Source organism: Sapajus apella, unplaced genomic scaffold (genome assembly GCF_009761245.1).
Source record: "Sapajus apella isolate SASKATOON/1434 unplaced genomic scaffold, GSC_monkey_1.0 scaffold18, whole genome shotgun sequence".
Taxonomy (NCBI): Eukaryota; Metazoa; Chordata; class Mammalia; order Primates; family Cebidae; genus Sapajus; species Sapajus apella.
The window spans coordinates 10,649,711-10,660,270 of NW_022436958.1; positions in this window are offsets into that span (position 1 = coordinate 10,649,711).

The following is a 10,560-nucleotide window of genomic DNA, read 5'->3' on the forward strand; positions in this document are numbered from 1 at the left end:
AGAAAACAGATGAACAAACAAAAATAAATCTCATACTTTATAGCATTTCTTACCAAAAAATATCTTACCTTTTTTGCATACAAAGTTGTTTCTCTTACCACTTTTTGTTTTAATTCACATATGTTTATTAGAATTTTTAAACCTTAGTACCTTTAATTTTTAGCAAAAACTGGAAAACAGCTACCTAGTATTCTGTAAACAGGCAAATCTATTACTGCATAATTTCATAATTTTGAGAAGCATATGGTTTCTCATAGTATGATTTTTCACTATGGCACAGAACAAATTTGATAACAGACTCAAATATCTTTAGTTCTTCTGTAATAAAAAGTCGAAAGTAGATCAGTTTAAACCAATGTTCAGTAATTAATATTTAGGTATTTTATCTCATTTTAAAATGTTCCATATATCCAATGAATATCCATAATTTAACTTAAATTAGCAAAACTCCAAGGGTGTAAGTTAACATGGAGATTTGAGAAGCTATTTTAAAATGATATATATAAAACATAATTATGTTTGAAATGTTTATGTATAAAATTTTGTTTCTTACATCTGTTTAATTCATTTGTTCTTAACAATTATATTTGAATCCATGAACATTTTATGAGATATTAGACAAAGAAAGCCACTGTCTCTAGTTATTTTCCTATTAACTACTTTTACAGTATGTGCATTATAGGCCATCATCAAGAAAGCAATAATCTTAAAAAATTTAAATAGGTAGTTCTTTTTGTTTTGTTTTGCTGCTGTGCTTAATACACGTGAAATAATGTATTCCACATTTTCACATTTCTTCTTAGGTTGAACTCATAGTTTTATTATATTAACCACCTTGTTGAGATAACATAAATTTATTTGACTTGTAAACCCAGATAGAAATAAAGTTGTGTGCCTGTATCATATTTAATATTGGCAACTCAGAAGACATATCTGTTTTAATTAAACCAAAAACTTAAACTGGTTTTTATTTGCCAAAGATTATCCCAGATCATGTGCACTTGAAAAACATTTGGGTTAGTTTCTATATGTCTGAGAGTTATGGAAATAATTTATATAAGCACTTATTTTTCTTTACCAAGTAAAATAAGCCAAGTAAATAGGGCTCTTTTGCAAATTGAGTTTTGGCAAACTCATTTAGAAGTAGAAAAAGTATCACACATGCATAACATACATATAGACATACATAAATATACAGACAGAAACAGATCTTATAGCTTTCATTCTAAAGTTTTAGCAATGTGCCAGGTACAGTAATACAAAATGCACTAGTTTATAAAAGAATATTTTTGGAACCGAACTGTGGTCTTGGCTGATGAAACAAGTTAAGATTATTCATCCAGATGGCTAAAGATTTTACTAATATTTGTGAAAAAGACTTTTAAGATTATTCATTTGCCCAATTTTCAATTTTTTTTTCTGATGAGACATGTCCCTAAAATTTGCATATTAAAGAGATAACCCTAGGATTCTAGAGGAGAAATTATAGAAAACTTATGTCTCAAAGACACAGAGTTTAGACACCAGGCTTGAATGCCAAAAAAGGATGTTTACCCACAGAAAAAAGGGTGTGGGTAACATTCTAGTTAAGACTAGACAGCCAAGGAAAGCACCTAAATGAAGGCAAAGTTTGTGGTGTAGTTTTGAGTCAATGTCTTCTTCACTCTCTAGTGTTTTAGTCCTCCTTCTCTTTCTTTTGCAGAGAGGAAGTCGACTTTACAAATAGAGATTTCCCTTATAGATGTAAATTTCTCTTAGAAAAGGTCTCAAAATAACCAGTTCAGAATAATGTTAGAGAGCGATATTTTGGGGAATAATTCTGTCAGATTGGTAACTTCCCAAACCAGCCATTGTTTTTCAACTCAATTACTGAGTTTAGGGAGGAGCTGATTGATGAATAGGGCAGGCATTTTTGATGCCTGGCAGTCACTATTTTTCTAGCCCTTTTTGGTCCATCTCTGGCAAACTGAGTGGTTAGATCTTTGATATATTTCCCCTGAACCTCCCATTTGGTTTCAGCCATCTATTTATGGACTTCTCCAGGTCCCAGTATCATGGGAATGAACTGATAAAGATCAGAGCAACTTGGATTGTATGTTCCAATAAAAATTGTAAATTTCTCAATAAATTTCTGGAGTTTTGCCCTTAGGATAGGGAGGGCAGGGAAGTCTTTTACTATTTCTCTGAGCTCAGGTGTTTCGTTTTGTTAGAGACAGGGTTTTCCTCTGTTGCCCAATCTAGAGTGTAGTGACATGATCAGCTCACTGCAACCTAGAACTCCTGTCCTCAAACTATCTTGCCACCTTAGCCTCAAGAGTAGCTGGGACTAAAGTTGTGCACGACCACACCCAGACAATTTTTTTTTTTAATTTAGTTTTTTTGTAGAAATGAGGTCTCACTGTGTTGCTCAGGCTGGTCTTGAATGTGTAGCCTCAAACAATCCTCTTCCTTCAGCCTCCCAAAATGTTGAGATTACAGACATGGCCATAAAACCTGGCCAAGCTCAGGGTTTAACCAAGGCATAAAGGTGTTTAAAGAAAGTCTGGTTGATATGAAGGCCGAAATTTATAAGGCATTTTTGTCTTTTTTTTTTTTTTTTAACTTGTGGGGAGAAAAGAAACTAAGCATAAAGGTTATATTCAGAATAATTTGGGTAGAGAACTGGGCAGTTAAAGTTAAGTCAGTCAAGGTACATTGTCTTTTTCTTTCATGATCAATTAAAGTTCTTATTTGCCTTTTTAAAGGACTCTTTTGGACAGGCTATTTCTAAATCCTTTAGTCTCCTGGAAGCCTCTGCATGACAATAAAAGACACATCACCTTGTTTTTGAGGCACTTGGGATTCTGATTTTGAGGTTTTTTTTTTTTCCCAATGTGTCCCATAAATAAATTTTTTGTTGAGACAGAGTCTTGCTCTATTGCCAGGCTGGAGTGGTGATCTCAGCTCACTGCAACCTCTGCCTCCTGGGATCCCGCAATTCCCCTACCTCAGCCTCCTGCATAGTTGGGACAACAAGTGTGCACTGCTACACCTGGATAATTTTTTGTATTTTAGTAGAGACGTGGTTTCACCACATTGGCCAGGATGGTCTTGATCTCCTGATCTCGTTATCTGACTGCCTCAGCCTCCCAAAGTGCTGGAATTACAAGCATGAGCCACTGCACCCGGCCATGAAGAATTTTATGTAAGGTAAGCTTTCACAGTGCATCCACCATTATTCTAAATTTTCTTTGGTAACATTCACTCAAGTCTATTTTATGTGGTATGAATATAGCTACACTAGGTTCTTTGTGATTAATGCTCCCAGGTATAAGTCCAACAATTTTGTGATTTTTTTTTTTTTTTTTTTAAAGACGGGGTTTCACCATGTTGGTCAGGCTGGCCTTGAACTCCCGACCTCAGGTGATCCGCCCGCCTTGGCCTCCTAAGTGCTTGGATTACAGGCGTGAGCCACCGCGCCTGGCCTAATTTTGTGATTTTTAGTTTTTTTCCTGGCATTAGCAATTCCATTTTTGAGCTATAGAATGGTTTTGGAGAAACTAGGGATGGCTGGGGCAGCGTGAAAGTAGGAACAGGGTAGGACAGGGAAAGCAATATGCTCAAAAGAGTTAAAGAGAAAGCAGATATGGTAAAAGGGAAGGCCCTTGAGTCACAATACCAGGGTTCAAATCTTGTGTTGACCACTTACTAACAGGTGGCATTGGGAAATTTATTTATCCTCTGTACGTCTCATTTTTCTCAGCAGGCAAATGGGTAATAGCAGTATTAGGGTAATATAATACTCTAATATTAGAGTAATAATATTAAAGTAATATATCAGTGGTTGTAATCAACCTCTTTTGGTTTTCATGAGAATTAAAGCAGTTTATTTGTAAAGCAGCCTGAACTGTGCCAGGGAAATAATAAGTGCTATAAGTTCATTAAATAAATAAAAATAGGGAATACAAAACATAAGAAACTAATAAGATAGCTTCAGGTTCTTCTTTTCCAAAGAGAATAAGTCATGTTATATTTCACACATTTGAGATATCTCTTTCACAAGTAAATTTAATCTGGTCACAATTTTTTGTGATTACTAATATATGTGGATTTCTTTCTACATATTTTTTTTTGTTTCCTATTGGTCATATATTTTTTCCGTAATGCTTTTTCCTCTTCTTTCTTTTCTTTTATTAAATTGAATACAGTTTCTCAATTTCTTTATGCCCCCCTTTTAACCTACTGATTTAGAAGTTTTTCATTTCAATTTGAATATTTTAGTGGGTATTTTAGGACACAGCTCTCTATGATTTACTTGCATTTCTACATGTCTTGCAAGCAAAGGCATTGGTTGCCTTTTCCCTATCATTTTTTTTTTTTCTTTCTTTTTTTAATGGAGTCTCACTCCGTCGCCAGGCTGGAGTACAGTGGTGCAATCTCCTTGGCTCACCACAACCTCTGCCTCCCAGGTTCAAGGGATTCTCCTGCCTCAGCCTCCTGAGTAGCTGGGACTACAGGAACATGCTACCACACCCAGCTAATTTTTGTGTTTTTAGTAGAGACGGTTTCACCATGCTATCCAGAATGGTCTCCATCTCTTGATGTTGTGATCCACCCACCTAGGTCTCCCAAAGTGCTGGGATTACAGGTATGAGCCACCACACCTGGCCTCACTGACTATCTTTTTAAGGATGTTTGTATAGTAAATAGACTCTGAAGATAGAATGATCACCTCTGGAGCAAAGGGCAGGTTTGTTTCATGCACACTATAATAAGAGTCATGTCTCTTTCTGAAGCAAAAGTCAGAAAATTTTCTGTCCCTTATAAAAGATCAGATTCCTTAATTTCAAAGTTCCTCTGGTATGACAAAAAACCCTCTGAATGTGCAGCACCTCCCTTCACCCCTCCACACTGCTATCATGAAATATAGGGTGAATATGAACTCTCATAAACATAAAACTCATGCTACTCACTGTGCCATGAAAGTTTTAAAAGGATGGTCATGGTAGCTTACTGTAATCCCAGCACGTAGGGAGGCCAAGGCAGTAGGATCAGTTGAGCCCAGGAATTCAAGGCTACAGTGACCTGCAATCATGCCACTGCACTTTAGCATGGAGCAGCAGAGCCAGATCCTGAGCAAGTGAAGGCCGGGGGCGGGAGGGGGGTGGTGGCGCAAGGGAGGCAGGGAGGGAGGGAGGCAGGAGAAGAGGAGAGGAGAGGGAAGGGAGTGTTATATCAGAGCAAGTTGTTAGGAAAGCGCCACACTCTGAAATCTGATTGTGAGTTCTTTATTGCTGGCAACCAAGAGTCAGTTCACGCTCAAAATCTCTGGGCCCCAAGGAAGGAGTTTGATTTCCTTTTTTATGTTGCTCAGGGTAAAGAGGGCAAAGTGGAATTTTATAGAAGCAGAATAGGCAGGTTAGGGAAGAAGGCTGGTAACTAGGAGGCAGGAGGCTCATGGGATTTTTGATTAACTAAGGAGGGCATACACAAGCGGTTCCCATGATTGCTGGTTACCAAGGGGGCATTCAGTACTTTCTATATAAATCAATCAAGAGGGTATTCACAATCCAAGTGGGCTTGTCAAGCGGGATATGGTTACAATGGTTATATCTTTCTATAGTTCTAAGCACAACATGACTCAGCACAGTGTGGCCCAGGTATACACACAAGGGAGAAATGGCAGGGGGTTGGGGGAGAAGCCAAGATGGCATCAGTCAGGCTCACATCTAAGATGGAATTAGTTTGGTTCATCTCAGGAGGAAGGGTGGAAGGGAGGGAGGGTGGAAGGGAGGAAGGGAAGAAGGAAGGAAGGGAAGAAGGGAGGAAGGAAAATTATTTTCTTCACACCCTGGAGTCTCATTGTTACAGCCTCACCAATGTACCCCAATGTTGCAGTTTCTTATTATTTGAAGTATCACCCAGAGTTCTTTGTCTAACAAAAATCAAGGAGTGTGGACACCAAGGGTGAGGTTAGAATGAAAGTATAATAAGTGAAAGAAGAAAGCTCTCCCTGGGTGTAGAAGGGACCCAAAAAAGGGTTGCCGTTTTTACAGTTGAATGCAAAAGCATTCATAGGAAACCAATGAGGGCTGGGCACCTAATTTGCATAAGGCATGAATTTCTGGTAGCTTCACCCCATCCTCCTAACATGCCTGTATGCCCTTAGCTTGAGTTACTTCATATTGCTTGCTACTCTTACTGCGCATGTATCAGGGGATGAAATTTTCCATTGTGGGCATGTCTGGGCAAGTCACCTTTGTAGACTTCCCTTTCTGTGTGGCTGTGAGCATGACTTAGGCAAGCCCCCCTGTGCAAGTTCCCTTACCTGTGCCTGCAGCTTGATTTTCCAGGCTGTTCTTTGAAAGAATTCAACTAAGGATACACCCTGACTGCCTGCCTAACTGGTTTCTTCCTTTCTCTTTTCTCATCATCTTCTGATAGTATCGATAAAACAGAATCTGACAGGTCAGGATTAGAGCAGAGCAAATGAGGTGAATCATAAAGTGTAGCTTCAAATGGCATCTTTGAAATATTGATATTTTTTTCATCATGGAGATTTTGTATAAATTTTTTATCTTTTAAAATATTGCTTTAAAATATCACTTATCTCAATTATTCCATTTTTTGGCTTGTTTTAAAACTTTTGTGCCCCAGGTAAATGCCACACTTCTTTCTGGTTTTAGCCCTGCTTCTCAGTCTAGAAACACCCAGAGCAACTTAAAAAAAAAAAAAAAAAGGAGGCTGTTAGCAATAAGGATAAAGAGGCTTGGACGAAGAGAAAACATCAGAAAATAGTACAATTCTAGCTGTGAGCAGCTCCTGGCCACTCAATATCAAAAGCAAATGTGACTTCTTTGCTGGTGTGGAGCTGATTTCTGCCTCCACACCCTCTGATACCTTGCAGCACCTCCACTCTTAACCTTGGCTGTTTTAATGGGACAAATAATCAATGGTATTACTAAGATCTCCTTTCCAAAGACCAAACACCATACACACATAGAAGGGTATATTGGGAAGCTATAAGGAAGAAAAGTTACTCAAATTTTTATAGCCCAGTTGGATACAAGCTCCCGTCTTATATGTGATCAACATCTTATCTAGTCCATGGGTAGCAGACACCAATAATCAGCTAATGGGGCTTGGGAAGGGTTCACAGTAGGGAAGGGAAAATAATGTAAACTTGTGGATGAGATCTTTGTGTCTTCAACTACTAAATATATAAATGCTATTTATATTTTACATGTCTGTACTGTACATGCTCATAAGTGGCAAAAGGGATTATCCAGATTGGGTGAGCCACATGTAGGTTAGAGCTAGTACCTTTGGATCACCTCAATTGTAATAAACACTTTGAGCCACATATCTCTACCACTGATGATTTTGCCAATTAGAACACCTGGCGAAGAGAGGTAGTTTGGACCGAGAGGCAACAACTTGGTTTTGAATTCATTATCCCTTTGATATAACTCAGCTATTAGTTTGCTACCAGGCTCTTGTAGAAATGGAATATCTCACCCATGGCAGTTTTGTGACTCTCTAGCCTGATTTCCTTTTTTGGGATGTTCAACTTGAACTCAACAATTAACAAGACAGGAAGGGGTAAACTAGTCTACCTTGTCAAATGGAAATAATATATTTAAGAACAGAGCCAGCCTGGCTGCCAACATCATTTTGGCTTTACATGAAAAAGTGGCAACTATCATTTGGAAGAAGTTTTATGCTCTATTCTCTATTCTACCTGAAACAAAGTTACTGATTCAATAGGACCCTTCATTAAAAAGATTCTCCTAAATGCTAATTACTAATTTGTATTATTGATTTAATTAAGCTGAAACTGTATGATATCAGCTGAGCAAGTGCAGCTATTCAACCTCATTATCATCAGCTATACAGAATGGAAAGCAGGTGTGAATGCTCTCAGTGGTCAGAACTCAAGACTGCTCTCATGTCACTGTTCACTTGGTGAAAAAGTCACATTTTTACTGACTCAGGATGTTGCCAATGCCTTAGATTTTTGGTCAGTCACTTGGGAAATAACAGACTGGTAGATTAAAGAAACTCCTTAAGGAGGAGGAGCAAGATGGTGAATAGAAAGCTCCTCCAATGGCCCTCTCCCCTTTGGACACCAAGTTACCAACTATCTACATAGAAAAAAAGCACCTTCCTAAGAACCAAAATTCAGGTGACTACTCATAGTACCTTGTTCTAACTTCATATCACTGAAAGAGGCACTGAAGAGATAGAAATAAACAGTCCTGAGTTGCCGATGCCCCCCTTCCCTCACCCCTGGCAGAAGCTGTGTGGTACAGGTACAGCAATTGTGAGGCATTAAACTCAGTGCTGTTCTGTTAGAGCAGACAAGAAAAGCAAATCAAACTCAGCTGACACCCACCCACAGAGCAAACCTTCAAGCCAGTCCTAGCCAGAGAGGACTCACTGATCCCAGAGGTCTAAACTCTAGTGCTCTTGTAAACCTCATCACCAAGAACTACACACCGTGAGCTCAGATCTCTAAGTAAACTTGAAAGGAAGTCTAGACAATAAGGACTGAAACTCATAGGCATGTGCTAGGGCCAAATTAGACCCAGAGAGAGTGGACCGGGAGGCCTGTGACCTACTGAGATGCCAGCTGAAGAAGCCAAGAAAGTGCTGGCATCACCCCTTCCCTAACCCACAGACTGTACAGCTCATGGCTCCAAAAGAGACCCTGTCCTTCTACTTGAGAAGAAGAGAAGGAAGAGTGTGGAGGACTTTGTCTTACGTCTTGGATACCAGCTCAGCCACAGCAATGTAAGGCACCAGTCAGAGGCATGAGGCCCCACTCCAGGCCCTAGCTCCCAGAAGGGAACCAACTATCTTGAAGGAAAGGGCCCAGTCCTGCCAGCATTCATCACCTGTTAACTGAAGAGCCCTTGGGCCTTGAATAACCAGCAGTGATCCCCAAGTACTACATTAAGGACCTTGATGAGCCACTGAGACTTGCTGGTTTCAAGAGGGACTTGGAGCATTACCAGCTGAGGTGGCTATAAGGCAAAACTCTTTCTGTTTGAGAAAGAAAAGGGAAATGTAAAGGGGACTTTGTCTTGCACTTTAAGTACCAACACTGTCACAGGGGAGTAGAGCACCAAGCAGGCTCCTGGGGTTCCCTATTCCAGGTTAATTCTTGAGTGGCAATTCTGAACTTAGGCTAGATGGGAGTCCACTTCCCTGAAGTGGAGTGAGTCCTAGGTCAGGCAACATTCACCACAAACTGACTTAAAAGACCTTGGACCTCAAGGGAATATTTGTGGTAGTCTGACAGTATTCCTCAAGGCCAGGGGTGACAGAGCCTACAGGGTGAGGTTCCTCTGCCTTTGAAAAGGGGAGTGAAGAGTGGGAAGAACTGCATCTTGTGGTCTGAGTGCCAACTCAGCCACAATACAATAGAATACCAGGTAGACATCTACAGTTTTTGACTCTAGTCCTTGACTCCTAGATGGTACTTCTGGACCCACCTGAGGCCTGGGGGCCTCACTGCCCTGAAGGGAAGGACACAGGTCTAGCTGGTCTTCCCAACTGATGGTTGGAGAGCACTATGGCCTTGAATGAACGTGGGCAGTAGCCAAGGAGCTGTTACTGCAGGCCTTGGGAAAGACCCAGTGCTAAGCTGGCTTCAGATCTGACCCAGAGCAGTCATAGTGATGGTGGCTACTGGGTGCCTCTGTCACTCCACTCCTAGCTTTAGGTGGCCCAGAACAGAGAGAGAGCTCTGTATGTTTTGGAAAAAGTAAGGGAAAAGAACAGGAATCTCTGCCTGCAAATCCAGAAAATTCTCCCAGATCTTGTCTAAGACCATCAAGTTGGTAGGTACCTCTATGAGTCTCTCAAGTAACCACAGACTTACTGGACTTTGGGTGTCCCATAAAGGAGAAACAGCTAAGATCACAATACTGAAGTCCTTTCAAATATGTGGGAAGCCTTCTTAAGAACAGCTACAAATAAGCCCAGAGTAAAGGCTACAATAAATACCTACCTCTTCAATGTTAAGACACTGAAAAATATCTAGTAGCATCAACACCATCCAGGAAGTCATGACCTCAACAAGTGAACTAAGTAAAGCATCAGGGACCAATTCTAGAGAAAGAGTGATATATGACTTTTTAGGCAGAAAATTCAAAATAGCTGTTTTGAGAGAACTCAAAAGAAATTCGAGATAAACGGAGAAGGAATTCAGAATTCTATCAGATAAATTTAATAAAGAGATTGAAATAATTAAAAAGAATCAAGAAATTCTGGAGCTGAAAAATGAAATTGACATATTAAAGAATGCATCAGAGTCCTTTAATAACATAATTCATCAAGCAGAAAAAAGAATGAGTGAGTTTGAAGACAGGCTATTCGCAAATAAAGTCAGGGAGACAAAGGAAAAAAAGAATAAAAAACAACAAATCATGACAACAGGATCTATAAAATAGCCTCAGAAGGGCAAATTTAAGAGTTATTGGTGTTAAAGAGGGAGTAGAGAAAGAGAAAGGGATAGAAAGTTTATTCAAAGGGATAATAACAGAAAACTTCTCAAACCTAGAGAAAGATATCAGT